The 24,936-nt window shown below is 46.8% G+C and overlaps 1 protein-coding gene and 1 non-coding gene across 2 annotated transcripts in view; both read right to left on the bottom strand.

The window, feature by feature from the left end:
• The window catches only part of LOC121562181 (receptor-type tyrosine-protein phosphatase O-like), a gene marked incomplete at its 3' end in the record, with an annotated part of 138,739 nt that overhangs the window by 74,110 nt on the left and 39,693 nt on the right, over positions 1 to 24,936 (bottom strand).
• On the bottom strand, positions 9,919 to 9,991 carry trnak-uuu. Its single transcript has one exon. It is a non-coding gene; the product is annotated as a tRNA-Lys (tRNA).

Raw genomic sequence — 24,936 nt, 5'->3', positions numbered from 1 at the left:
CACTGCCCCCCTAACCCTTCCTTCCCTGTTCTGCCAAGGCTGACACCCTCCTGCCCCCCTTCACTGCCCCCTAACCCTTCCTTCCCTGTTCTGCCTAGGCTGACACCCTCCTGCCCCCCTTCACTGCCCCCTAACCCTTCCTTCCCTGTTCTGCCTAGGCTGACACCCTCCTGCCCCCCTTCACTGCCCCCCCCTAACCCTTCCTTCCCTGTCCTGCCAAGGCTGACACCCTCCTGCCCCCTTCACTGCCCCCCCCTAACCCTTCCTTCCCTGTTCTGCCAAGGCTGACACCCTCCTGCCCCCCTTCACTGCCCCCCCTAACCCTTCCTTCCCTGTTCTGCCAAGGCTGACACCCTCCTGCCCCCCTTCACTGCCCCCTAACCCTTCCTTCCCCTGTTCTGCCAAGGCTGACACCCTCCTGCCCCCCTTCACTGCCCCCCTAACCCTTCCTTCCCTGTTCTGCCAAGGCTGACACCCTCCTGCCCCTTCACTGCCCCCCTAACCCTTCCTTCCCTGTTCTGCCAAGGCTGACACCCTCCTGCCCCTTCACTGCCCCCTAACCCTTCCTTCCCTGTTCTGCCTAGGCTGACACCCTCCTGCCCCCCTTCACCGCCCCCCCCTAACCCTTCCTTCCCTGTTCTGCCAAGGCTGACACCCTCCTGACCCCTCCCTGCCCCCCTGCTAAACCAGGGGTCACCTTGCTGCCCCCTAACCACCTGCCCAGCAGCCTCTGTTGTAAAAGACCACATGAACATGTTAACAGCAGACTAGAGCAGCTGTGGAAGAGGAACACTGGCCGTGGTTTCTGATTCTGATCACATCTTCCCTCCTGTGGCCCCCGAGCCCCGCCCTGGACACCATGATCACCATGGCAATGTCTCAGAGCCCTGCCCTGTGGACCAGATCACCATGGCAACGCATCCCTTACCTACATCCTCTGCCATAGAAGGAAGAGAGATGCCGCCACACTGTCTATCTGGATGGTCTAGTAGTTTATAGCAATGCTTTGTCAGGAAATAGACTATAGAAGCATTCATTTACAATAATTTTTAACTACTTCCTCTGTCATATGATCCCAGCCTGGGTCTGTGTCAACTGCTTCCTCTGTCATAGTGTAGTGTCTAGGTGTTTCTGTAGACAACAGTGTAGTGTCTAGGTGTTTCTGTAGACAACAGTGTAGTGTCTAGGTGTTTCTATAGACAACAGTGTAGTGTCTAGGTGTTTCTGTAGACAACAGTGTAGTGTCTAGGTGTTTCCCCAGACAACAGTGTAGTGTCTAGGTGTTTCTGTAGACAACAGTGTAGTGTCTAGGTGTTTCTGTAGACAACAGTGTAGTGTCTAGGTGTTTCCCCAGACAACAGTGTAGTGTCTAGGTGTTTCTGTAGACAACAGTGTAGTGTCTAGGTGTTTCTGTAGACAACAGTGTAGTGTCTAGGTGTTTCTGTAGACAACAGTGTAGTGTCTAGGTGTTTCTGTAGACAACAGTGTAGTGTCTAGGTGTTTCTGTAGACAACAGTGTAGTGTCTAGGTGTTTCCCCAGACAACAGTGTAGTGTCTAGGTGTTTCCCCAGACAACAGTGTAGTGTCTAGGTGTTTCTGTAGACAACAGTGTAGTGTCTAGGTGTTTCTGTAGACAACAGTGTAGTGTCTAGGTGTTTCGCAGACAACAGTGTAGTGTCTAGGTGTTTCTGTAGACAACAGTGTAGTGTCTAGGTGTTTCCCCAGACAACAGTGTAGTGTCTAGGTGTTTCTGTAGACAACAGTGTAGTGTCTAGGTGTTTCCCCAGACAACAGTGTAGTGTCTAGGTGTTTCTGTAGACAACAGTGTAGTGTCTAGGTGTTTCTGTAGACAACAGTGTAGTGTCTAGGTGTTTCTGTAGACAACAGTGTAGTGTCTAGGTGTTTCTGTAGACAACAGTGTAGTGTCTAGGTGTTTCTGTAGACAACAGTGTAGTGTCTAGGTGTTTCCCCAGACAACAGTGTAGTGTCTAGGTGTTTCTCTAGACAACAGTGTAGTGTCTAGGTGTTTCTGTAGACAACAGTGTAGTGTCTAGGTGTTTCTGTAGACAACAGTGTAGTGTCTAGGTGTTTCTGTAGACAACAGTGTAGTGTCTAGGTGTTTCTGCAGACAACAGTGTAGTGTCTAGGTGTTTCTGTAGACAACAGTGTAGTGTCTAGGTGTTTCCCCAGACAACAGTGTAGTGTCTAGGTGTTTCTGTAGACAACAGTGTAGTGTCTAGGTGTTTCCCCAGACAACAGTGTAGTGTCTAGGTGTTTCCCCAGACAACAGTGTAGTGTCTAGGTGTTTCTGTAGACAACAGTGTAGTGTCTAGGTGTTTCTGTAGACAACAGTGTAGTGTCTAGGTGTTTCCCCAGACAACAGTGTAGTGTCTAGGTGTTTCTGTAGACAACAGTGTAGTGTCTAGGTGTTTCCGTAGACAACAGTGTAGTGTCTAGGTGTTTCTGTAGACAACAGTGTAGTGTCTAGGTGTTTCTGTAGACAACAGTGTAGTGTCTAGGTGTTTCTGTAGACAACAGTGTAGTGTCTAGGTGTTTCTGTAGACAACAGTGTAGTGTCTAGGTGTTTCTGTAGACAACAGTGTAGTGTCTAGGTGTTTCCCCAGACAACAGTGTAGTGTCTAGGTGTTTCCCCAGACAACAGTGTAGTGTCTAGGTGTTTCTGTAGACAACAGTGTAGTGTCTAGGTGTTTCTGTAGACAACAGTGTAGTGTCTAGGTGTTTCCGCAGACAACAGTGTAGTGTCTAGGTGTTTCTGTAGACAACAGTGTAGTGTCTAGGTGTTTCTGTAGACAACAGTGTAGTGTCTAGGTGTTTCCCCAGACAACAGTGTAGTGTCTAGGTGTTTCTGTAGACAACAGTGTAGTGTCTAGGTGTTTCTCCAGACAACAGTGTAGTGTCTAGGTGTTTCTGTAGACAACAGTGTAGTGTCTAGGTGTTTCCCAGACAACAGTGTAGTGTCTAGGTGTTTCTGTAGACAACAGTGTAGTGTCTAGGTGTTTCTGTAGACAACAGTGTAGTGTCTAGGTGTTTCTGTAGACAACAGTGTAGTGTCTAGGTGTTTCTGTAGACAACAGTGTAGTGTCTAGGTGTTTCCCAGACAACAGTGTAGTGTCTAGGTGTTTCTGTAGACAACAGTGTAGTGTCTAGGTGTTTCTGTAGACAACAGTGTAGTGTCTAGGTGTTTCTGTAGACAACAGTGTAGTGTCTAGGTGTTTCTGTAGACAACAGTGTAGTGTCTAGGTGTTTCTGTAGACAACAGTGTAGTGTCTAGGTGTTTCTGTAGACAACAGTGTAGTGTCTAGGTGTTTCTGTAGACAACAGTGTAGTGTCTAGGTGTTTCTGTAGACAACAGTGTAGTGTCTAGGTGTTTCTGTAGACAACAGTGTAGTGTCTAGGTGTTTCTGTAGACAACAGTGTAGTGTCTAGGTGTTTCTGTAGACAACAGTGTAGTGTCTAGGTGTTTCCGTAGACAACAGTGTAGTGTCTAGGTGTTTCTGTAGACAACAGTGTAGTGTCTAGGTGTTTCTGTAGACAACAGTGTAGTGTCTAGGTGTTTCTGTAGACAACAGTGTAGTGTCTAGGTGTTTCCCTAGACAACAGTGTAGTGTCTAGGTGTTTCTGTAGACAACAGTGTAGTGTCTAGGTGTTTCTGTAGACAACAGTGTAGTGTCTAGGTGTTTCCCCAGACAACAGTGTAGTGTCTAGGTGTTTCTGTAGACAACAGTGTAGTGTCTAGGTGTTTCCGTAGACAACAGTGTAGTGTCTAGGTGTTTCTGTAGACAACAGTGTAGTGTCTAGGTGTTTCCCCAGACAACAGTGTAGTGTCTAGGTGTTTCTGTAGACAACAGTGTAGTGTCTAGGTGTTTCTGTAGACAACAGTGTAGTGTCTAGGTGTTTCTGTAGACAACAGTGTAGTGTCTAGGTGTTTCCGCAGACAACAGTGTAGTGTCTAGGTGTTTCCGCAGACAACAGTGTAGTGTCTAGGTGTTTCTGTAGACAACAGTGTAGTGTCTAGGTGTTTCTGTAGACAACAGTGTAGTGTCTAGGTGTTTCTGTAGACAACAGTGTAGTGTCTAGGTGTTTCTGTAGACAACAGTGTAGTGTCTAGGTGTTTCCGCAGACAACAGTGTAGTGTCTAGGTGTTTCTGTAGACAACAGTGTAGTGTCTAGGTGTTTCTCAGACAACAGTGTAGTGTCTAGGTGTTTCCGCAGACAACAGTGTAGTGTCTAGGTGTTTCCCCAGACAACAGTGTAGTGTCTAGGTGTTTCTGTAGACAACAGTGTAGTGTCTAGGTGTTTCTCTAGACAACAGTGTAGTGTCTAGGTGTTTCCCCAGACAACAGTGTAGTGTCTAGGTGTTTCTGTAGACAACAGTGTAGTGTCTAGGTGTTTCCCCAGACAACAGTGTAGTGTCTAGGTGTTTCTGTAGACAACAGTGTAGTGTCTAGGTGTTTCTGTAGACAACAGTGTAGTGTCTAGGTGTTTCCCCAGACAACAGTGTAGTGTCTAGGTGTTTCTGCAGACAACAGTGTAGTGTCTAGGTGTTTCTGTAGACAACAGTGTAGTGTCTAGGTGTTTCCCCAGACAACAGTGTAGTGTCTAGGTGTTTCTGTAGACAACAGTGTAGTGTCTAGGTGTTTCCCCAGACAACAGTGTAGTGTCTAGGTGTTTCTGTAGACAACAGTGTAGTGTCTAGGTGTTTCTGTAGACAACAGTGTAGTGTCTAGGTGTTTCTGTAGACAACAGTGTAGTGTCTAGGTGTTTCCCCAGACAACAGTGTAGTGTCTAGGTGTTTCCCCAGACAACAGTGTAGTGTCTAGGTGTTTCCCCAGACAACAGTGTAGTGTCTAGGTGTTTCTGTAGACAACAGTGTAGTGTCTAGGTGTTTCTGTAGACAACAGTGTAGTGTCTAGGTGTTTCCGTAGACAACAGTGTAGTGTCTAGGTGTTTCTGTAGACAACAGTGTAGTGTCTAGGTGTTTCTGTAGACAACAGTGTAGTGTCTAGGTGTTTCTGTAGACAACAGTGTAGTGTCTAGGTGTTTCTGTAGACAACAGTGTAGTGTCTAGGTGTTTCCCTAGACAACAGTGTAGTGTCTAGGTGTTTCTGTAGACAACAGTGTAGTGTCTAGGTGTTTCTCCAGACAACAGTGTAGTGTCTAGGTGTTTCTGTAGACAACAGTGTAGTGTCTAGGTGTTTCCCCAGACAACAGTGTAGTGTCTAGGTGTTTCTCCAGACAACAGTGTAGTGTCTAGGTGTTTCTGTAGACAACAGTGTAGTGTCTAGGTGTTTCCCCAGACAACAGTGTAGTGTCTAGGTGTTTCTGTAGACAACAGTGTAGTGTCTAGGTGTTTCTCCAGACAACAGTGTAGTGTCTAGGTGTTTCCCCAGACAACAGTGTAGTGTCTAGGTGTTTCTGTAGACAACAGTGTAGTGTCTAGGTGTTTCTGTAGACAACAGTGTAGTGTCTATGTGTTTCCCCAGACAACAGTGTAGTGTCTAGGTGTTTCTGTAGACAACAGTGTAGTGTCTAGGTGTTTCTGTAGACAACAGTGTAGTGTCTAGGTGTTTCTGTAGACAACAGTGTAGTGTCTAGGTGTTTCCCCAGACAACAGTGTAGTGTCTAGGTGTTTCCCTAGACGACAGTGTAGTGTCTAGGTGTTTCTCTAGACAACAGTGTAGTGTCTAGGTGTTTCTGTAGACAACAGTGTAGTGTTTAGGTGTTTCTGTAGACAACAGTGTAGTGTCTAGGTGTTTCTGCAGACAACAGTGTAGTGTCTAGGTGTTTCTGTAGACAACAGTGTAGTGTTTAGGTGTTTCTGTAGACAACAGTGTAGTGTCTAGGTGTTTCTGTAGACAACAGTGTAGTGTCTAGGGTGTTTCCCCAGACAACAGTGTAGTGTCTAGGTGTTTCTGTAGACAACAGTGTAGTGTCTAGGTGTTTCCCCAGACAACAGTGTAGTGTCTAGGTGTTTCTGTAGACAACAGTGTAGTGTCTAGGTGTTTCTGTAGACAACAGTGTAGTGTCTAGGTGTTTCCGCAGACAACAGTGTAGTGTCTAGGTGTTTCTGTAGACAACAGTGTAGTGTCTAGGTGTTTCTCCAGACAACAGTGTAGTGTCTAGGTGTTTCTGTAGACAACAGTGTAGTGTCTAGGTGTTTCCCCAGACAACAGTGTAGTGTCTAGGTGTTTCTGTAGACAACAGTGTAGTGTCTAGGTGTTTCTGTAGACAACAGTGTAGTGTCTAGGTGTTTCCCCAGACAACAGTGTAGTGTCTAGGTGTTTCTGTAGACAACAGTGTAGTGTCTAGGTGTTTCTGTAGACAACAGTGTAGTGTCTAGGTGTTTCTGTAGACAACAGTGTAGTGTCTAGGTGTTTCTGTAGACAACAGTGTAGTGTCTAGGTGTTTCTCCCAGACAACAGTGTAGTGTCTAGGTGTTTCTGTAGACAACAGTGTAGTGTCTAGGTGTTTCCCCAGACAACAGTGTAGTGTCTAGGTGTTTCTGTAGACAACAGTGTAGTGTCTAGGTGTTTCCCCGTAGACAACAGTGTAGTGTCTAGGTGTTTCTGTAGACAACAGTGTAGTGTCTAGGTGTTTCTGTAGACAACAGTGTAGTGTCTAGGTGTTTCCCCAGACAACAGTGTAGTGTCTAGGTGTTTCTGTAGACAACAGTGTAGTGTCTAGGTGTTTCTGCAGACAACAGTGTAGTGTCTAGGTGTTTCTGTAGACAACAGTGTAGTGTCTAGGTGTTTCTGTAGACAACAGTGTAGTGTCTAGGTGTTTCTGTAGACAACAGTGTAGTGTCTAGGTGTTTCTGTAGACAACAGTGTAGTGTCTAGGTGTTTCTGTAGACAACAGTGTAGTGTCTAGGTGTTTCCCCAGACAACAGTGTAGTGTCTAGGTGTTTCCCCAGACAACAGTGTAGTGTCTAGGTGTTTCTGTAGACAACAGTGTAGTGTCTAGGTGTTTCTGTAGACAACAGTGTAGTGTCTAGGTGTTTCTGTAGACAACAGTGTAGTGTCTAGGTGTTTCTGTAGACAACAGTGTAGTGTCTAGGGTGTTTCTGTAGACAACAGTGTAGTGTCTAGGTGTTTCTGTAGACAACAGTGTAGTGTCTAGGTGTTTCCCCAGACAACAGTGTAGTGTCTAGGTGTTTCTGTAGACAACAGTGTAGTGTCTAGGTGTTTCTCCAGACAACAGTGTAGTGTCTAGGTGTTTCTGTAGACAACAGTGTAGTGTCTAGGTGTTTCTGTAGACAACAGTGTAGTGTCTAGGTGTTTCTGTAGACAACAGTGTAGTGTCTAGGTGTTTCCCCAGACAACAGTGTAGTGTCTAGGTGTTTCTGTAGACAACAGTGTAGTGTCTAGGTGTTTCCCCAGACAACAGTGTAGTGTCTAGGTGTTTCTGTAGACAACAGTGTAGTGTCTAGGTGTTTCCCCAGACAACAGTGTAGTGTCTAGGTGTTTCCCCAGACAACAGTGTAGTGTCTAGGTGTTTCTGTAGACAACAGTGTAGTGTCTAGGTGTTTCCCAGACAACAGTGTAGTGTCTAGGTGTTTCTGTAGACAACAGTGTAGTGTCTAGGTGTTTCTGTAGACAACAGTGTAGTGTCTAGGTGTTTCTGTAGACAACAGTGTAGTGTCTAGGTGTTTCCCCCAGACAACAGTGTAGTGTCTAGGTGTTTCTGTAGACAACAGTGTAGTGTCTAGGTGTTTCCCCAGACAACAGTGTAGTGTCTAGGTGTTTCTGTAGACAACAGTGTAGTGTCTAGGTGTTTCCCCAGACAACAGTGTAGTGTCTAGGTGTTTCTGTAGACAACAGTGTAGTGTCTAGGTGTTTCTGTAGACAACAGTGTAGTGTCTAGGTGTTTCTGTAGACAACAGTGTAGTGTCTAGGTGTTTCTCCAGACAACAGTGTAGTGTCTAGGTGTTTCTGTAGACAACAGTGTAGTGTCTAGGTGTTTCTGTAGACAACAGTGTAGTGTCTAGGTGTTTCTCCAGACAACAGTGTAGTGTCTAGGTGTTTCTGTAGACAACAGTGTAGTGTCTAGGTGTTTCCCCAGACAACAGTGTAGTGTCTAGGTGTTTCTGTAGACAACAGTGTAGTGTCTAGGTGTTTCCCCAGACAACAGTGTAGTGTCTAGGTGTTTCTGTAGACAACAGTGTAGTGTCTAGGTGTTTCTGTAGACAACAGTGTAGTGTCTAGGTGTTTCCCCAGACAACAGTGTAGTGTCTAGGTGTTTCCCCAGACAACAGTGTAGTGTCTAGGTGTTTCCCCAGACAACAGTGTAGTGTCTAGGTGTTTCTGTAGACAACAGTGTAGTGTCTAGGTGTTTCTGTAGACAACAGTGTAGTGTCTAGGTGTTTCTGTAGACAACAGTGTAGTGTCTAGGTGTTTCTCCAGACAACAGTGTAGTGTCTAGGTGTTTCTGTAGACAACAGTGTAGTGTCTAGGTGTTTCCGCAGACAACAGTGTAGTGTCTAGGTGTTTCTGTAGACAACAGTGTAGTGTCTAGGTGTTTCTGTAGACAACAGTGTAGTGTCTAGGTGTTTCTGTAGACAACAGTGTAGTGTCTAGGTGTTTCTGTAGACAACAGTGTAGTGTCTAGGTGTTTCCCCAGACAACAGTGTAGTGTCTAGGTGTTTCTGTAGACAACAGTGTAGTGTCTAGGTGTTTCCCCAGACAACAGTGTAGTGTCTAGGTGTTTCTGTAGACAACAGTGTAGTGTCTAGGTGTTTCCCCAGACAACAGTGTAGTGTCTAGGTGTTTCTGCAGACAACAGTGTAGTGTCTAGGTGTTTCTCCAGACAACAGTGTAGTGTCTAGGTGTTTCTGTAGACAACAGTGTAGTGTCTAGGTGTTTCTGTAGACAACAGTGTAGTGTCTAGGTGTTTCCCCAGACAACAGTGTAGTGTCTAGGTGTTTCCCCAGACAACAGTGTAGTGTCTAGGTGTTTCTGTAGACAACAGTGTAGTGTCTAGGTGTTTCTGTAGACAACAGTGTAGTGTCTAGGTGTTTCCCGCAGACAACAGTGTAGTGTCTAGGTGTTTCTGTAGACAACAGTGTAGTGTCTAGGTGTTTCTGTAGACAACAGTGTAGTGTCTAGGTGTTTCTGTAGACAACAGTGTAGTGTCTAGGTGTTTCTGTAGACAACAGTGTAGTGTCTAGGTGTTTCCCCAGACAACAGTGTAGTGTCTAGGTGTTTCTGTAGACAACAGTGTAGTGTCTAGGTGTTTCTGTAGACAACAGTGTAGTGTCTAGGTGTTTCTGTAGACAACAGTGTAGTGTCTAGGTGTTTCCCCAGACAACAGTGTAGTGTCTAGGTGTTTCTGTAGACAACAGTGTAGTGTCTAGGTGTTTCTGTAGACAACAGTGTAGTGTCTAGGTGTTTCCCCAGACAACAGTGTAGTGTCTAGGTGTTTCTGTAGACAACAGTGTAGTGTCTAGGTGTTTCTGTAGACAACAGTGTAGTGTCTAGGTGTTTCTGTAGACAACAGTGTAGTGTCTAGGTGTTTCTGTAGACAACAGTGTAGTGTCTAGGTGTTTCTGTAGACAACAGTGTAGTGTCTAGGTGTTTCTCTAGACAACAGTGTAGTGTCTAGGTGTTTCTGTAGACAACAGTGTAGTGTCTAGGTGTTTCTGTAGACAACAGTGTAGTGTCTAGGTGTTTCTGTAGACAACAGTGTAGTGTCTAGGTGTTTCTGTAGACAACAGTGTAGTGTCTAGGTGTTTCTGTAGACAACAGTGTAGTGTCTAGGTGTTTCTGTAGACAACAGTGTAGTGTCTAGGTGTTTCTGTAGACAACAGTGTAGTGTCTAGGTGTTTCTCCAGACAACAGTGTAGTGTCTCTTCTTCATCCAGTAATCCCACTCAGTTCATTCATACAGGAACAAAACTATCGCCCAAACAGGGACTTGATCCCTGGCCCCTCGGATTAAAAATCTGATGCTATACCAACTGGGCTATCCAGGCTCTGACAGAGAGAGCAGAGTGTTTCTATGATGTAATAGAAGCGGGATAAGGGTGTGTTTATCTGTGGGATAAGGGTGTGTTTATCTGTGGGATAAGGGTGTGTTTATCTGTGGGATAAGGGTGTGTCTGTGGGATAAGGGTGTGTGTCTGTGGGATAAGGGTGTATCTGTGGGATAAGGGTGTGTGTCTGTGGGATAAGGGTGTATCTGTGGGATAAGGGTGTGTCTGTGGGATAAGGGTGTATCTGTGGGATAAGGGTGTGTCTGTGGGATAAGGGTGTGTATGTGGGATAAGGGTGTGTCTGTGGGATAAGGGTGTGTTTATCTGTGGGATAAGGGTGTGTTTATCTGTGGGATAAGGGTGTGTTTATCTGTGGGATAAGGGTGTGTTTATCTGTGGGATAAGGGTGTGTCTGTGGGATAAGGGTGTGTGTCTGTGGGATAAGGGTGTGTGTATCTGTGGGATAAGGGTGTATCTGTGGGATAAGGGTGTGTTTATCTGTGGGATAAGGGTGTGTATGTGGGATAAGGGTGTGTCTGTGGGATAAGGGTGTGTTTATCTGTGGGATAAGGGTGTGTTTATCTGTGGGATAAGGGTGTGTCTGTGGGATAAGGGTGTGTCTGTGGGATAAGGGTGTGTGTCTGTGGGATAAGGGTGTATCTGTGGGATAAGGGTGTGTTTATTTTACATGACATTTACATTTTAGTCATTTAGCAGACGCTCTTATCCAGAGCGACTTACAGTTAGTGAGTGCATACACATTTTTTTTTTCTTTCATACTGGCCCCCCGTGGGAATCGAACCCACAACCCTGGCGTTGCAAACGCCATGCTCTACCAACTGAGCTACATCCCTGCCGGCCATTCCCTCCCCTACCCTGGACCAATTGTGCGCCGCCCCATGGGTCTCCCGGTCACGGCCGGCTACGACAGAGCCTGGATTCGAACCAGGATCTCTAGTGGCACAGCTAGCACTGCGATGCAGTGCCTTAGACCACTGCGCCACTCGGGAGACTTTATCTGTGGGATAAGGCTGTATCTGTGGGATAAGGGTGTATCAGTGGGATAAGGGTGTATCTGTGGGATAAGGGTGTATCTGTGGGATAAGGGTGTGTGTGTGGGATAAGGGTGTATCTGTGGGATAAGGGTGTATCTGTGGGATAAGGGTGTATCTGTGGGATAAGGGTGTGTGTGTGGGATAAGGGTGTATCTGTGGGATAAGGGTGTGTGTGTGGGATAAGGGTGTATCTGTGGGATAAGGGTGTATCTGTGGGATAAGGGTGTGTCTGTGGGATAAGGGTGTATCTGTGGGATAAGGGTGTGTCTGTGGGATAAGGGTGTGTCTGTGGGATAAGGGTGTGTCTGTGGGATAAGGGTGTGTGTGTGGGATAAGGGTGTGTGTGTGGGATAAGGGTGTATCTGTGGGATAAGGGTGTATCTGTGGGATAAGGGTGTATCTGTGGGATAAGGGTGTGTGTGTGGGATAAGGGTGTATCTGTGGGATAAGGGTGTGTATCTGTGGGATAAGGGTGTGTGTCTGTGGGATAAGGGTGTATCTGTGGGATAAGGGTGTGTCTGTGGGATAAGGGTGTATCTGTGGGATAAGGGTGTATCTGTGGGATAAGGGTGTGTCTGTGGGATAAGGGTGTATCTGTGGGATAAGGGTGTGTATCTGTGGGATAAGGGTGTGTGTCTGTGGGATAAGGGTGTATCTGTGGGATAAGGGTGTGTCTGTGGGATAAGGGTGTGTCTGTGGGATAAGGGTGTATCTGTGGGATAAGGGTGTATCTGTGGGATAAGGGTGTATCTGTGGGATAAGGGTGTGTGTGTGGGATAAGGGTGTATCTGTGGGATAAGGGTGTGTATCTGTGGGATAAGGGTGTGTGTCTGTGGGATAAGGGTGTATCTGTGGGATAAGGGTGTGTCTGTGGGATAAGGGTGTATCTGTGGGATAAGGGTGTATCTGTGGGATAAGGGTGTGTCTGTGGGATAAGGGTGTATCTGTGGGATAAGGGTGTGTCTGTGGGATAAGGGTGTGTGTATCTGTGGGATAAACCAACAGAGGAAACAATCTGGCTACAGTGCAGAGGAAATTAAACCTGCCAACAGGAAACAATCTGGCCATAGTGCAGAGGAAATGAAACCTGCCAACAGGAAACAATCTGGCCTAATGTCCATTGCTCATGTTTCTTGGCCCAAGCAGGTCTCTTCTTATTATTGGTGTCCTTTAGTAGTGGTTTCTTTGCAGCAATTCAACCATGAAGGCCTGATTCACACAGTCTCCTCTGCAGCAGAGGTAACTATGGGTCTTCCTTTCCTGTGGCAGTCCTCATGAGAGCCAGTTTCATCATAGCGCTTGATGGTTTTTGCGACTGCACTTGAAGAAACTTTCAAAGTTCTTGAAATGTTCCGTATTGACCGACATTCATGTCTTAAAGAAATGATGGACTGTCGTTTCTCTTTGCTTATTTGAGCTTTTTTTTTTTTTTTTTACTCAAACCAACTAATAGATTTATTAGGCACAAATGAATTAACACTCAAACAATAACCATATACATGGAAGATAAGGTACAGAATATAGCAAAGTAAATGACTATCATGAAATAAGACTTAACGTGGTTCTGGAATATTCTCCAGAATAACCTCTAAGTAATAAGTCTAAACACACAGGAGTTCTGTGTTAAAATGAACTCAACAAGATACAATTAATAATATGAAAGATACCGTATGGTTCATAATGGTACAATGTAAGAAAGACTTAGTCTAGAAAAACATCACACGGCGTCGATAGCCTACAAGAACCCGAAATTACAACAAAATGCATTCTCCTTTTAACCCATCAGAACCAGGGCTCAAGACCCCCCTATTAAGGAGCATCACTTTGCTGGTGAAAACAAAAACCCGATGAAACATCAAAGACTATTCTAATCAGATCACACAACTTCATTTCAATATTATGAACCAACACCAGGAATGCGCTCATCTGATAAACCGGTCAAGCAAGCAAAACGAATGAGATCCGGTCTCTCTGAAAAGACATCAATCATAAAACATACAAGGCAACAACTCATATCAAAATACTCCGCTCTTCGTGATCTATAAAATGAAACCAAACTTGAAGAGACAGTTCATGAAAATAAATTGCCAATGTCAAATCAGCAAGCCGCTGCCGCTGTCTTCACAATGTCTTCCTCTGTCCCCTGCAGTCTCAAATGGACAATGTAACCAAACATACATTGTGACAGACTGGACGTCCCACCAAGAAATTGCAGTTAGAATTGCTCCTCTCAATGTAATGAGTCTGATCTGATCTCAATGCATGTTGTTCTCTGGCCCCTGTCAATGGCATGCGTGCTGCTCATGGTGGTCCGATTCCTCCACAGGCACCTTCCTCTCGAGGACCTTCCCGAGAGCCTGGAGGATCTTCTCCTTGTTGTTCTGGATGTTGTATGAGGTAAGGTCTGTCAGCGCCCGGAAGTCCTTTGCTGCGTAGGTCGGGTGTTTGGTGAGGTAGCGGGAGCTGCTTGTGATAACGTCAACATCCCCTGCCTTCATCTCCTCCTTACCCTCACGTGCCACACCAGGGGCCTTAAACTCTTTGACTGAGATGTTGACGAAAGGGAAGTGAAGCACTATGGGAGGCTTGGCGTTCTGCTCATCCTCAAAAGACGTATAACTCTTTCAGGGGCTGAAGTCAATGTGGGGGGGAAGCTCAGTCCTCTTTAGGACCACGACATGATGATCAACCCCCCTGTCTGGTCTGTGTTGATGGAGAACCCAGAGTCTGCCAGGTGGAGTGTGGAGTCAGCTGGAGTCAGTCTGTTGGGGAAGGCATCTAGATGCATATCTTTCCAGGTTGTAAAGTTGCTGTTGTCATTTAGTTTCCAGTGCAGGAAGAACCCACGCATGAAGTTGTAGATCTTAGTGATGAGCTGTTCTTGCCATAATATGGACTTGGTCTTTTACCAAATAGGGCTATCTTCTGTTTACCCCCCCTACCTTGTCACAACACAACTTATTGGCTCTAACGCGTTAAGAAGGAAATACATTCCACAAATTAACTTTTTACAAGGCACACCTGTTAATTGAAATGCATTCCAGGTGACTACCTGATGAAGCTGGTTGAGAGAATGCCAAGCGTGTGCAAAGCTGTCATCAAGGCAAAGGGTGGCTATTTGAAGAATCTCAAAAATAAAATATATTTTGATTTGTTTAACACTTTTTTTGTTACTACAGGATTCCATATGTGTTATTTCATAGTTCGGATGTCTTCACTGTTATTCTACAATGTAGAAAATAGTAAAAATATAGAAAAACCCTTTATTGAGTAAGTGTTCCTGTCATGACTCCCTCCGAAGCTGCCTCCTCTCCTGGTTCGGGCTTCGGCGTTCGTCGTCACCGGCCTTCTAGCCACTGCCGCTCCTCATCTCATCATTCCATTAGTTTTGTCTTGTTTATTACACACACCTGGTTCATATCCCCTCATCAGTACCTGTATAAGTGTTGGTTCATATCCCCTCATCAGTACCTGTATAAGTGTTCCCTCTGCCCCCCATGTCTTTGTGTGTTGTTGTTCCATGTGGAGGTGTCGCTAGCTCGTGTTGAGCATTATGTTACTTTTATCGCCGGGATATTCACCCGTGGGTTTTGTTTTCCCACTACGCATTTAAGTCGCACTGTATTTGGTTTACGCATCGCTGCGGACTGCTGTATTGGCCGAATCAACCCTAGTCTTTGATTCACACCTCCTGGCTCCATCCTACTTACCTTGTTACAGTCCCAGAAGAGTGGAGGCTGTTATAGCAGCAACGGGGGGACCAACTCCATATTAATGGCCATGATTTTGGAATGAGATATTCGACAAGCATGTGTCCACATACTTTTGGTCATGTAGTCTATGCCTGTCATCATGATTGTCACGGTTTCGGCCGAGGCTGCTCCTCCTCCTTGCTCGGGCAGATTTCGGCGGTCGTCGTCCCCGGAGTACTAGCTGCCACCGTTCTATGTTTCATGTTCGTTTGGTTTTGTCTTGATGTTGTACACCTGTTTCTAGTTAGTCTTCATTAGTGTCCTATTTAGTTCTCGTTGTGTGTGTTTGGTGTTGTGTGTGATTGCTCTTCTGTTTTGGTGTTCTGAGCTACGTACTTCCCTCCGTTGTTTGGAGAGGTTTTCGCACTTGTTAGTGCGCCTTTTGTTTGACGCCTGTGTGCGCTTGTATATCGCCTCCGGGCTTGTTGGGCTCGTGTATTACGTGAATAATTCACTAAAGTCTTTTGGACTTAGTTTCTGCGTCCTGCGCTTGATTCCTGCACCACACCCACCTTCAGCACCCTTGACAATGATCCTGCAGCACTATACCAGTCGTCTCTGTGTTAACTGACTCCCTAACAGTTTTCAGTTGCCTTTTTCATTTCATGATGCAATTTAACTTTAGAGGATCATTTAAAAGTCCTGAAGTAATAAATGCTAAACTCCAGTTCCCATAAAAACCAGAACATGTCACCAGAAACACTGTAAACTGGTGATTTACATTTTAGTCATTTAGCAGACGCTCTTATCCAGAGCGACTTACAGTTAGTGAGTGCATACATTATTTTTTTCATACTGGCCCCCCGTGGGAATCGAACCCACAACCCTGGCGTTGCAAACGCCATGCTCTACCAACTGAGCTACATCCCTGCCGGCCATTCCCTCCCCTACCCTGGGCCAATTGTGCGCAGCCCCATGGGTCTCCCGGTCACGGCCGGCTACGACAGAGCCTGGATTCGAACCAGGATCTCTAGTGGCACAGTGCCTTAGACCACTGCACCACTCGGGAGACCAAATGATATGAACCAAAGCAAACTGTGAAAACATCCAATATCAAGACAGTGGTGGTGGTTCTACAGTTCTAGAGGGATGGGTGTTGTAGAGTTCTAGAATCATGGTGGTGGTTCTACAGTTCTAGAGGGATGGGTGTTGTAGAGTTCTAGAATCATGGTGGTGGTTCTACAGTTCTAGAGGGATGGGTGTTGTAGAGTTCTAGAATCATGGTGGTGGTTCTACAGTTCTAGAGGGATGGGTGTTGTAGAGTTCTAGAATCATGGTGGTGGTTCTACAGTTCTAGAGGGATGGGTGTTGTAGAGTTCTAGAACATGGTGGTGTTCTACAGTTCTAGAGGGATGGGTGTTGTAGAGTTCTAGAACATGGTGGTGTTCTACAGTTCTAGAGGGATGGGTGTTGTAGAGTTCTAGAATCATGGTGGTGTTCTACAGTTCTAGAGGGATGGGTGTTGTAGAGTTCTAGAATCATGGTGGTGGTTCTACAGTTCTAGAGGGATGGGTGTTGTAGAGTTCTAGAATCATGGTGGTGGTTCTACAGTTCTAGAGGGATGGGTGTTGTAGAGTTCTAGAATCATGGTGGTGGTTCTACAGTTCTAGAGGGATGGGTGTTGTAGAGTTCTAGAATCATGGTGGAGGTTCTACAGTTCTAGAGGGATGGGTGTTGTAGAGTTCTAGAATCATGGTGGTGGTTCTACAGTTCTAGAGGGATGGGTGTTGTAGAGTTCTAGAATCATGGTGGTGGTTCTACAGTTCTAGAGGGATGGGTGTTGTAGAGTTCTAGAATCATGGTGGTGGTTCTACAGTTCTAGAGGGATGGGTGTTGTAGAGTTCTAGAATCATGGTGGTGGTTCTACAGTTCTAGAGGGATGGGTGTTGTAGAGTTCTAGAATCATGGTGGTGGTTCTACAGTTCTAGATGGATGGGTGTTGTAGAGTTCTAGAATCATGGTGGTGGTTCTACAGTTCTAGAGGGATGGGTGTTGTAGAGTTCTAGAATCATGGTGGTGGTTCTACAGTTCTAGAGGGATGGGTGTTGTAGAGTTCTAGAATCATGGTGGTGGTTCTACAGTTCTAGAGGGATGGGTGTTGTAGAGTTCTAGAATCATGGTGGTGGTTCTACAGTTCTAGAGGGATGGGTGTTGTAGAGTTCTAGAATCATGGTGGTGGTTCTACAGTTCTAGAGGGATGGGTGTTGTAGAGTTCTAGAATCATGGTGGTGGTTCTACAGTTCTAGAGGGATGGGTGTTGTAGAGTTCTAGAACATGGTGGTGTTCTACAGTTCTAGAGGGATGGGTGTTGTAGAGTTCTAGAACATGGTGGTGTTCTACAGTTCTAGAGGGATGGGTGTTGTAGTTCTAGAATCATGGTGGTGGTTCTACAGTTCTAGAGGGATGGGTGTTGTAGAGTTCTAGAACATGGTGGTGTTCTACAGTTCTAGAGGGATGGGTGTTGTAGAGTTCTAGAACATGGTGGTGTTCTACAGTTCTAGAGGGATGGGTGTTGTAGAGTTCTAGAATCATGGTGGTGGTTCTACAGTTCTAGAGGGTTGGGTGTTGTAGAGTTCTAGAATCATGGTGGTGGTTCTACAGTTCTAGAGGGATGGGTGTTGTAGAGTTCTAGAATCATGGTGGTGGTTCTACAGTTCTAGAGGGATGGGTGTTGTAGAGTTCTAGAATCATGGTGGTGGTTCTACAGTTCTAGAGGGATGGGTGTTGTAGAGTTCTAGAATCATGGTGGTGGTTCTACAGTTCTAGAGGGATGGGTGTTGTAGAGTTCTAGAATCATGGTGGTGGTTCTACAGTTCTAGAGGGATGGGTGTTGTAGAGTTCTAGAATCATGGTGGTGGTTCTACAGTTCTAGAGTGATGGGTGTTGTAGAGTTCTAGAACATGGTGGTGTTCTACAGTTCTAGAGGGATGGGTGTTGTAGAGTTCTAGAACATGGTGGTGTTCTACAGTTCTAGAGGGATGGGTGTTGTAGAGTTCTAGAACATGGTGGTGTTCTACAATTCTAGAGGGATGGGTGTTGTAGAGTTCTAGAATCATGGTGGTGGTTCTACAGTTCTAGAGGGATGGGTGTTGTAGAGTTCTAGAATCATGGAGGTGGTTCTACAGTTCTAGAGGGATGGGTGTTGTAGAGTTCTAGAATCATGGTGGTGGTTCTACAGTTCTAGAGGGATGGGTGTTGTAGAGTTCTAGAATCATGGTGGTGGTTCTACAGTTCTAGAGGGATGGGTGTTGTAGAGTTCTAGAATCATGGTGGTGGTTCTACAGTTCTAGAGGGATGGGTGTTGTAGAGTTCTATAATCATGGTGGTGGTTCTAGAGTTAGCACATTCTCGTGCTCCTGTCCTGAAAGCCACCATGTTGCCACATCTGGACTGACCCTCCCAGCATCCCTCCCATCCCCTCACTTCTCTTTCCACATCATTATCATCAGCTGGTAGATTATGCTGGTGTGATGGGAGGGGCCTGTGACACACATTCCACCAGGGACCAAATCAGATTAGATTATGAATGTGGGTCAGAATCCTCCTGGTCTCTGTGGGGATTATAATCTGACGGAGGGGAGGGGAGGGGAGGGGAGGGGAGGGGAGGCAGGGGAAGAGGCAAACAGACAACCTGCAACACTACAGTGAATTACTGGACTACAGTATTTGTGTTTGTTATGCTTACACAACCAGCACAGCCATTAGAGTATTAGAGCTGTGTTGAGGATGTTCAACATTAAAGTATTAGAGCTGTGTTGCTACGTGTTGAGGATGTTCAACATTAAAGTATTAGAGCTGTGTTGCTACGTGTTGAGGATGTTCAACATTAAAGTATTAGAGCTGTGTTGCTACGTGTTGAGGATGTTCAACATTAAAGTATTAGAGCTGTGTTGCTACGTGTTGAGGATGTTCAACATTAAAGTACTAGAGCTGTGTTGCTACGTGTTGAGGATGTTCAACATTAAAGTATTAGAGCTGTGTTTTGCTACGTGTTGAGGATGTTCAACATTAAAGTATTAGAGCTGTGTTGCTACGTGTTGAGGATGTTCAACATTAAAGTATTAGAGCTGTGTTGCTACGTGTTGAGGATGTTCAACATTAAAGTATTAGAGCTGTGTTGCTACGTGTTGAGGATGTTCAACATTAAAGTATTAGAGCTGTGTTGCTACGTGTTGAGGATGTTCAACATTAAAGTATTAGAGCTGTGTTGCTACGTGTTGAGGATGTTCAACATTAAAGTATTAGAGCTGTGTTGCTACGTGTTGAGGATGTTCAACATTAAAGTACTAGAGCTGTGTTGCTACGTGTTGAGGATGTTCAACATTAAAGTATTAGAGCTGTGTTGCTACGTGTTGAGGATGTTCAACATTAAAGTATTAGAGCTGTGTTGCTACGTGTTGAGGATGTTCAACATTAAAGTATTAGAGCTGTGTTGCTACGTGTTGAGGATGTTCAACTGTTGTTGGACTGTAGGGTTGTGTTGAGGATGGTGTTGGACTGTAGGGTTGTGTAGAGGATTTGATTTGATTTGAGGATATTTCCTTCACAATGCTGCTGAAACAAAGGCAATAGGATCTTTCCTTCACAATGCTGCTGAAACAAAGGCAATAGGATCTTTCCTTCACAATGCTGCTGAAACAAAGGCAATAGGATCTTTCCTTCACAATGCTGCTGAAACAAAGGCAATAGGATCTTTCCTTCACAAGATATAAACAGAAAAGCCACAGAAGCACAAAACGTGACACCCATAATCCTTTATGACAGACGTAGCATAACATTCAATGTGAGATGGTAAACAGTCCCAGCGTAGTGACCCCTGACCCCTGAGGTCTGTTGCTGACTCATGCTCCAATCTGCAGCTTTGCTGCTTTCTATCTTGTTGTGTTGCTTCCAAAATACCTTCCCAGTTGAGTAACAACTTGGCCTTAATAAGGGAAATCGTTTTTATCTCCTTGTAAACCTTAGCTGGGAGGATGCTTGTCTTGTCTTCGGCAGGGAGGTGACATAAAGATGAAGAGGCAGAGATGTTGTTTGTGTGGGAGCCAGAGAACAACCTGAAATCTCCCTTCAGACTACAATGAAACATAAGTTACTTTATAAACTGTGATGTCACGAGAGGCTGTGTCCTGGAGGGACGTTACATCCCCCTGAGATGGCTGCAAACCCAGACAGCTATGGCTCCATCTGCTGGTATGGTCGGGAACTCCACCCCTCTATGGCCAATCTTCCCACGCAGCTGAAACAAATCAGGAGCTGATGAGCTGAAGGTTTGGGAAGGGAAGAGACACAGTCTCCAACCTGGGCTCTCTGGAGGACAAGAGTGCTGCACGTCCACTTCCATGAGGAATATAAGGATTTGGAGATACTTACCTTTGGGAAACACTCACCTTTGGATATATGCACCTGTGGAAATACGTGAGAGACATTTGGAAGGACTTTTTGCTGGGTTGGCCACTAGCTGCAACGTGGACTACAGTAAGGCTGGGGAAAAGTTATCTGAGCGAGTGAGAATTATGATTTTGGATGTGGAAGAGACATCCCTGAACTGTTAACCCCTAAAGAGCCACAAGAGAACAGAATTTTGTTATATTTTCGTTAATTTCCCAAGACCTATAATAAAATCCTTGTTTTGTTTGAACCTTGTCTCCTTGCACTACTTGAGCAATCCCGCTGAAAGCTGTGTAGCCTCTCGTGACGTCACAGATGGTGGAGAACACGGGCACGCTCAAGCGTTAATAGTGCATGTCAGAGGAGGATACCGAAGGTTTGATCACCCAGTTTTCCAAGTTGGCCGTAGGCTCCCCGCCCGACTGAAATGGAGGACATATTGAAAGCCCTTGTTGCTGGCCAGCAAGCCCAGATGCAAGCAAACGTGGCTCTCTTGGAGGAGCAAAAGAAAGCCAACCTTCTGAAGGCAGAGGAATTGCAGTTGCAGAGACAGAGGGTGGTCCAAAATACCCGCCCAATAAAGGCAAGTGACTTTATATCTAAGATGGGAGCTACCGATGACATTGAGGCATACCTGCATGCATTTGAGGCCACGGCCACTAGGGAAGCCTGGCCCAAGCAACAGTGGGTTGGTCTGTTAGCCCCCTTTCTAACCGGGGAATCGCTGAATGCTGTCCGGGACCTGGGCCCTGACCAGGTTACTGACTATGATGCCCTGAAGTCTGAGATCCTCAGCAGATATGGACTCACAAAGTTTGGTATGGCCCAGCGCTTTCACAGCTGGACCTTCCAACCAGACCAACCTCCTCGGGCGCAGATGCATGAACTTGTCCGAATCGCAAGGAAATGGCTGGATCCGCAGAGGAATACAGCAGCGGCGGTGGTGGAGGCCGTTGTGGTGGATCGTTACCTCACGCGCCCTGCCTTATGAGGCAAAACGGTTCATCAGTCAACAGGCCTTGACCACGGCTGATCTGACCGTGGAAGCTGTGGAAAAGTACCAGGCCACAGCGGAGATGCTGAATGCTTCCCGAAAAGACCCCCAGGAGGGCGGCCCCACCACAAATGGGAAGAACCCGTCCAAAGGACCCCAAGGTCTCGAACCCAGCCACGTCAGGACTTATCCCGGCTCCAGGGGGAGCCAGAAACCAGGCGGGTCCAAGAAGAGTACACCAGGAGGGGGAAACTCGACAGTGTTACCGGTGTGGGGAGATGGGACATATCTCCTGGCAGTGTGGGAAACCAGCCGATGAACCTATGCCCACTGCGGAGTCCTCCAGCTCAGCACCCACACACCGTTTTGCCTCGCTCTTGGGAGTCGTAGATGGCGGCCCAGATCGACCCCCCACCTGCCCGGTAACTGTGAATCACCATGATGTGGAGGCCTTACTGGATTCTGGTAGCCGGGCCACCCTGGTGCGTAAGGATTTGGTGGGCCCAACGTGTCTGACCCCGGGGAAAGTCCTCCCAGTTTCCTGTGTCCATGGGGACACCAGAGAATACCCCATTACTGAACTTACAATGACCAGCACACGGGGAACCATACACACGACGGCGGGGGTGGTTGATTCCCTCCCGTCCCTGTCCTAATTGGACGAGACTGCCCAGCCTTTTACCCCCTCTGGAGAGAGTCTCAGGAGAGGATAACCCGAGTACCTCGGAAACGGAGAGGCAAGACTCATCCTGGGAAGGCTCCGGTGCAATCCTCCGAGTTACTCACTCCCGCCCGGGCTCTGATAGGGATGGCAGGTGCCCAGACCGACACAGAGACGGAGCTACAGAATCTGGACAAAGAACTGTCTGGTCTGGAAGGGGACCGCTGAGAGGTATCGTTTGTTAAAGCAACAGTTAGACATGAAGACAGAAGAGTTAGATATCCTCCAGGCTAAACTCCAACAGAGCTCCTTCCCTAAGCAACAGGAGGAGCTGGAGAGGCTGCGCAGGACCATCGAGGAGTGTGAGGAGACCCTGCGCAGTAGTAAGGAGGTCCAGAAGAAGGCAGAGGAGAAGTACAAGGTGTTGGAGAACAAGATGAAGAATGCGGAGGCAGAGAGAGAGAAGGAACTGAAAGCTGCTCAACAGAAGCTAAACTCTGCTAAAACCAAGGCTGATGCGTTCAGTAAGAAACTCAAGGAGAGACAACAGGAGGCTGAGTCCCTGGTCCTAGAGTTGGAGGAGTTGAAGAGAGAGCAGTCTGGCAAGCACCACGGCAATGCGGACGCCCTCTCCCGGCGTGATGCCTTCTTCGCTGCCTTTACCCGACGAGGACGTCGGTCCCGAGGAGGGGGATGTGTGATGTCACGAGAGGCTGTGTCCTGGAGGGACGTTACATCCCCCTGAGATGGCTGCAAACCCAGACAGCTATGGCTCCATCTGCTGGTATGGTCGGGAACTCCACCCCTCTATGGCCAATCTTCCCACGCAGCTGAAACAAATCAGGAGCTGATGAGCTGAAGGTTTGGGAAGGGAAGAGACACAGTCTCCAACCTGGGCTCTCTGGAGGACAAGAGTGCTGCACGTCCACTTCCATGAGGAATATAAGGATTTGGAGATACTTACCTTTGGGAAACACTCACCTTTGGATATATGCACCTGTGGAAATACGTGAGAGACATTTGGAAGGACTTTTTGCTGGGTTGGCCACTAGCTGCAACGTGGACTACAGTAAGGCTGGGGAAAAGTTATCTGAGCGAGTGAGAATTATGATTTTGGATGTGGAAGAGACATCCCTGAACTGTTAACCCCTAAAGAGCCACAAGAGAACAGAATTTTGTTATATTTTCGTTAATTTCCCAAGACCTATAATAAAATCCTTGTTTTGTTTGAACCTTGTCTCCTTGCACTACTTGAGCAATCCCGCTGAAAGCTGTGTAGCCTCTCGTGACGTCACAAAACATACAGGTGACTGCCAAAATAAAGCAAACACTGGAGTAAATGAGGGAAAGCAGGTGCTTCCACACAGGTGTGGAATTAACATCCCATCATGCTTAGGGTCTTGTATAAAATGATTTTGGCTACCATGGCTAGGAGAAGAGATCTCAGTGACTTTGGGGGGGCACGTTTGGCAGGAGCTTCAGTAACAAAGACTTCTCAACTTGCTGATGTTTCACGATATGGCATGGCCGTCTCAGTCACCAGACCTCAACCCAGCAGAACACTTACGGGAGGTTCTGGAGCGGCGCCTGAGACAGCGTTTTCCACCACCATCAACAAAACACCAAATTATGGAATTTCTGGTGGAAGAATGGTGTCGGATCCGTCCAATAGAGTTCCAGACACTTGTAGAAATGATGCCAAGGTGCATTGGAGCTGTTCTGGCGGCTCGTGTTGTCTATTAAGACACTTTGTGTTGGTGTTTCCTTTATTTTGTCAGTTACCTGTAACTATCAGAGGCCACAGAACCGAGATGTGTGGGTGTAAACTGTATCTATAGAACATCAGGAGGCTGGAAAAATATTTGGCACGGGCCCCTCAGATTCTCAAAAAGTATACAGCTGCACCATCGAGAGCATCTTGACTGGCTGCATCACCGCTTGGTATGGCAACTGCTCGGCATCCGACCGCAAGGCGCTACAGAGGGTAGTGCGTACGGCCCAGAACATCACTGGGGCCGAGCTCCCTGCCATCCAGGTCAGAGGAAGGCCCTACAAATTGTCAAAGACTCCAGCCACCCAAGTCACAGTCTGTTCTCTTTGCTATTGCACGGCAAGTGGTACCAGAGCACTAAGTAAGGGACCAAAAGGCTCCTGAACAGCGTTGGGGTTAGGGGTTAGGGTTAGCGTTTGGGTTAGGGGTTAGGGTTAGATTTTGGGTTAGGGGTTAGGGTTAGATTTTGGGTTAGAGTCTCCCACTGACTGAGAGCTAGTGAATGCCAGAGTCTGACCTCTGAATGGAGAGAGAAGGGGGGGTACGGTGGCCTTTGGCAGCTGCCAACATAATCATGTAAACCTCAAACCTGGAGCTCTTCTCCTCTCTGGAGCTCCTCTCCTCTCCTCTCTGGAGCTCCTCTCCTCTCCTCTCCGGAGCTCTTCTCCTCTCCTCTCTGGAGCTCTTCTCCTCTCCTCTCTGGAGCTCTTCTCCTCTCTGGAGCTCTTCTCCTCTCCTCTCTGGAGCTCTTCTCCTCTCTGGAGCTCTTCTCCTCTCTGGAGCTCTTCTCCTCTCCTCTCTGGAGCTCTTCTCCTCTCCTCTCTGGAGCTCTTCTCCTCTCCGGAGCTCTTCTCCTCTCTGGAGCTCTTCTCCTCTCTGGAGCTCTTCTCCTCTCCTCTCTGGAGCTCTTCTCCTCTCCTCTCTGGAGCTCTTCTCCTCTCTGGAGCTCTTCTCCTCTCCTCTCTGGAGCTCTTCTCCTCTCTGGAGCTCTTCTCCTCTCCTCTCTGGAGCTCTTCTCCTCTCCTCTCTGGAGCTCTTCTCCTCTCCTCTCTGGAGCTCTTCTCCTCTCTGGAGCTCTTCTCCTCTCTGGAGCTCTTCTCCTCTCCTCTCTGGAGCTCTTCTCCTCTCCTCTCTGGAGCTCTTCTCCTCTCTGGAGCTCTTCTCCTCTCCTCTCTGGAGCTCTTCTCCTCTCCTCTCTGGAGCTCTTCTCCTCTCCTCTCTGGAGCTCTTCTCCTCTCCTCTCTGGAGCTCTTCTCCTCTCCTCTCTGGAGCTCTTCTCCTCTCCTCTCTGGAGCTCTTCTCCTCTCTGGAGCTCTTCTCCTCT

This window comes from Coregonus clupeaformis, unplaced genomic scaffold (genome assembly GCF_020615455.1).
Source record: "Coregonus clupeaformis isolate EN_2021a unplaced genomic scaffold, ASM2061545v1 scaf1011, whole genome shotgun sequence".
Lineage (NCBI taxonomy): Eukaryota > Metazoa > Chordata > Actinopteri > Salmoniformes > Salmonidae > Coregonus > Coregonus clupeaformis.
The sequence above is the reverse complement of the archived record's forward strand: the minus strand, read 5'-3'. Positions and strand labels throughout refer to the sequence as shown.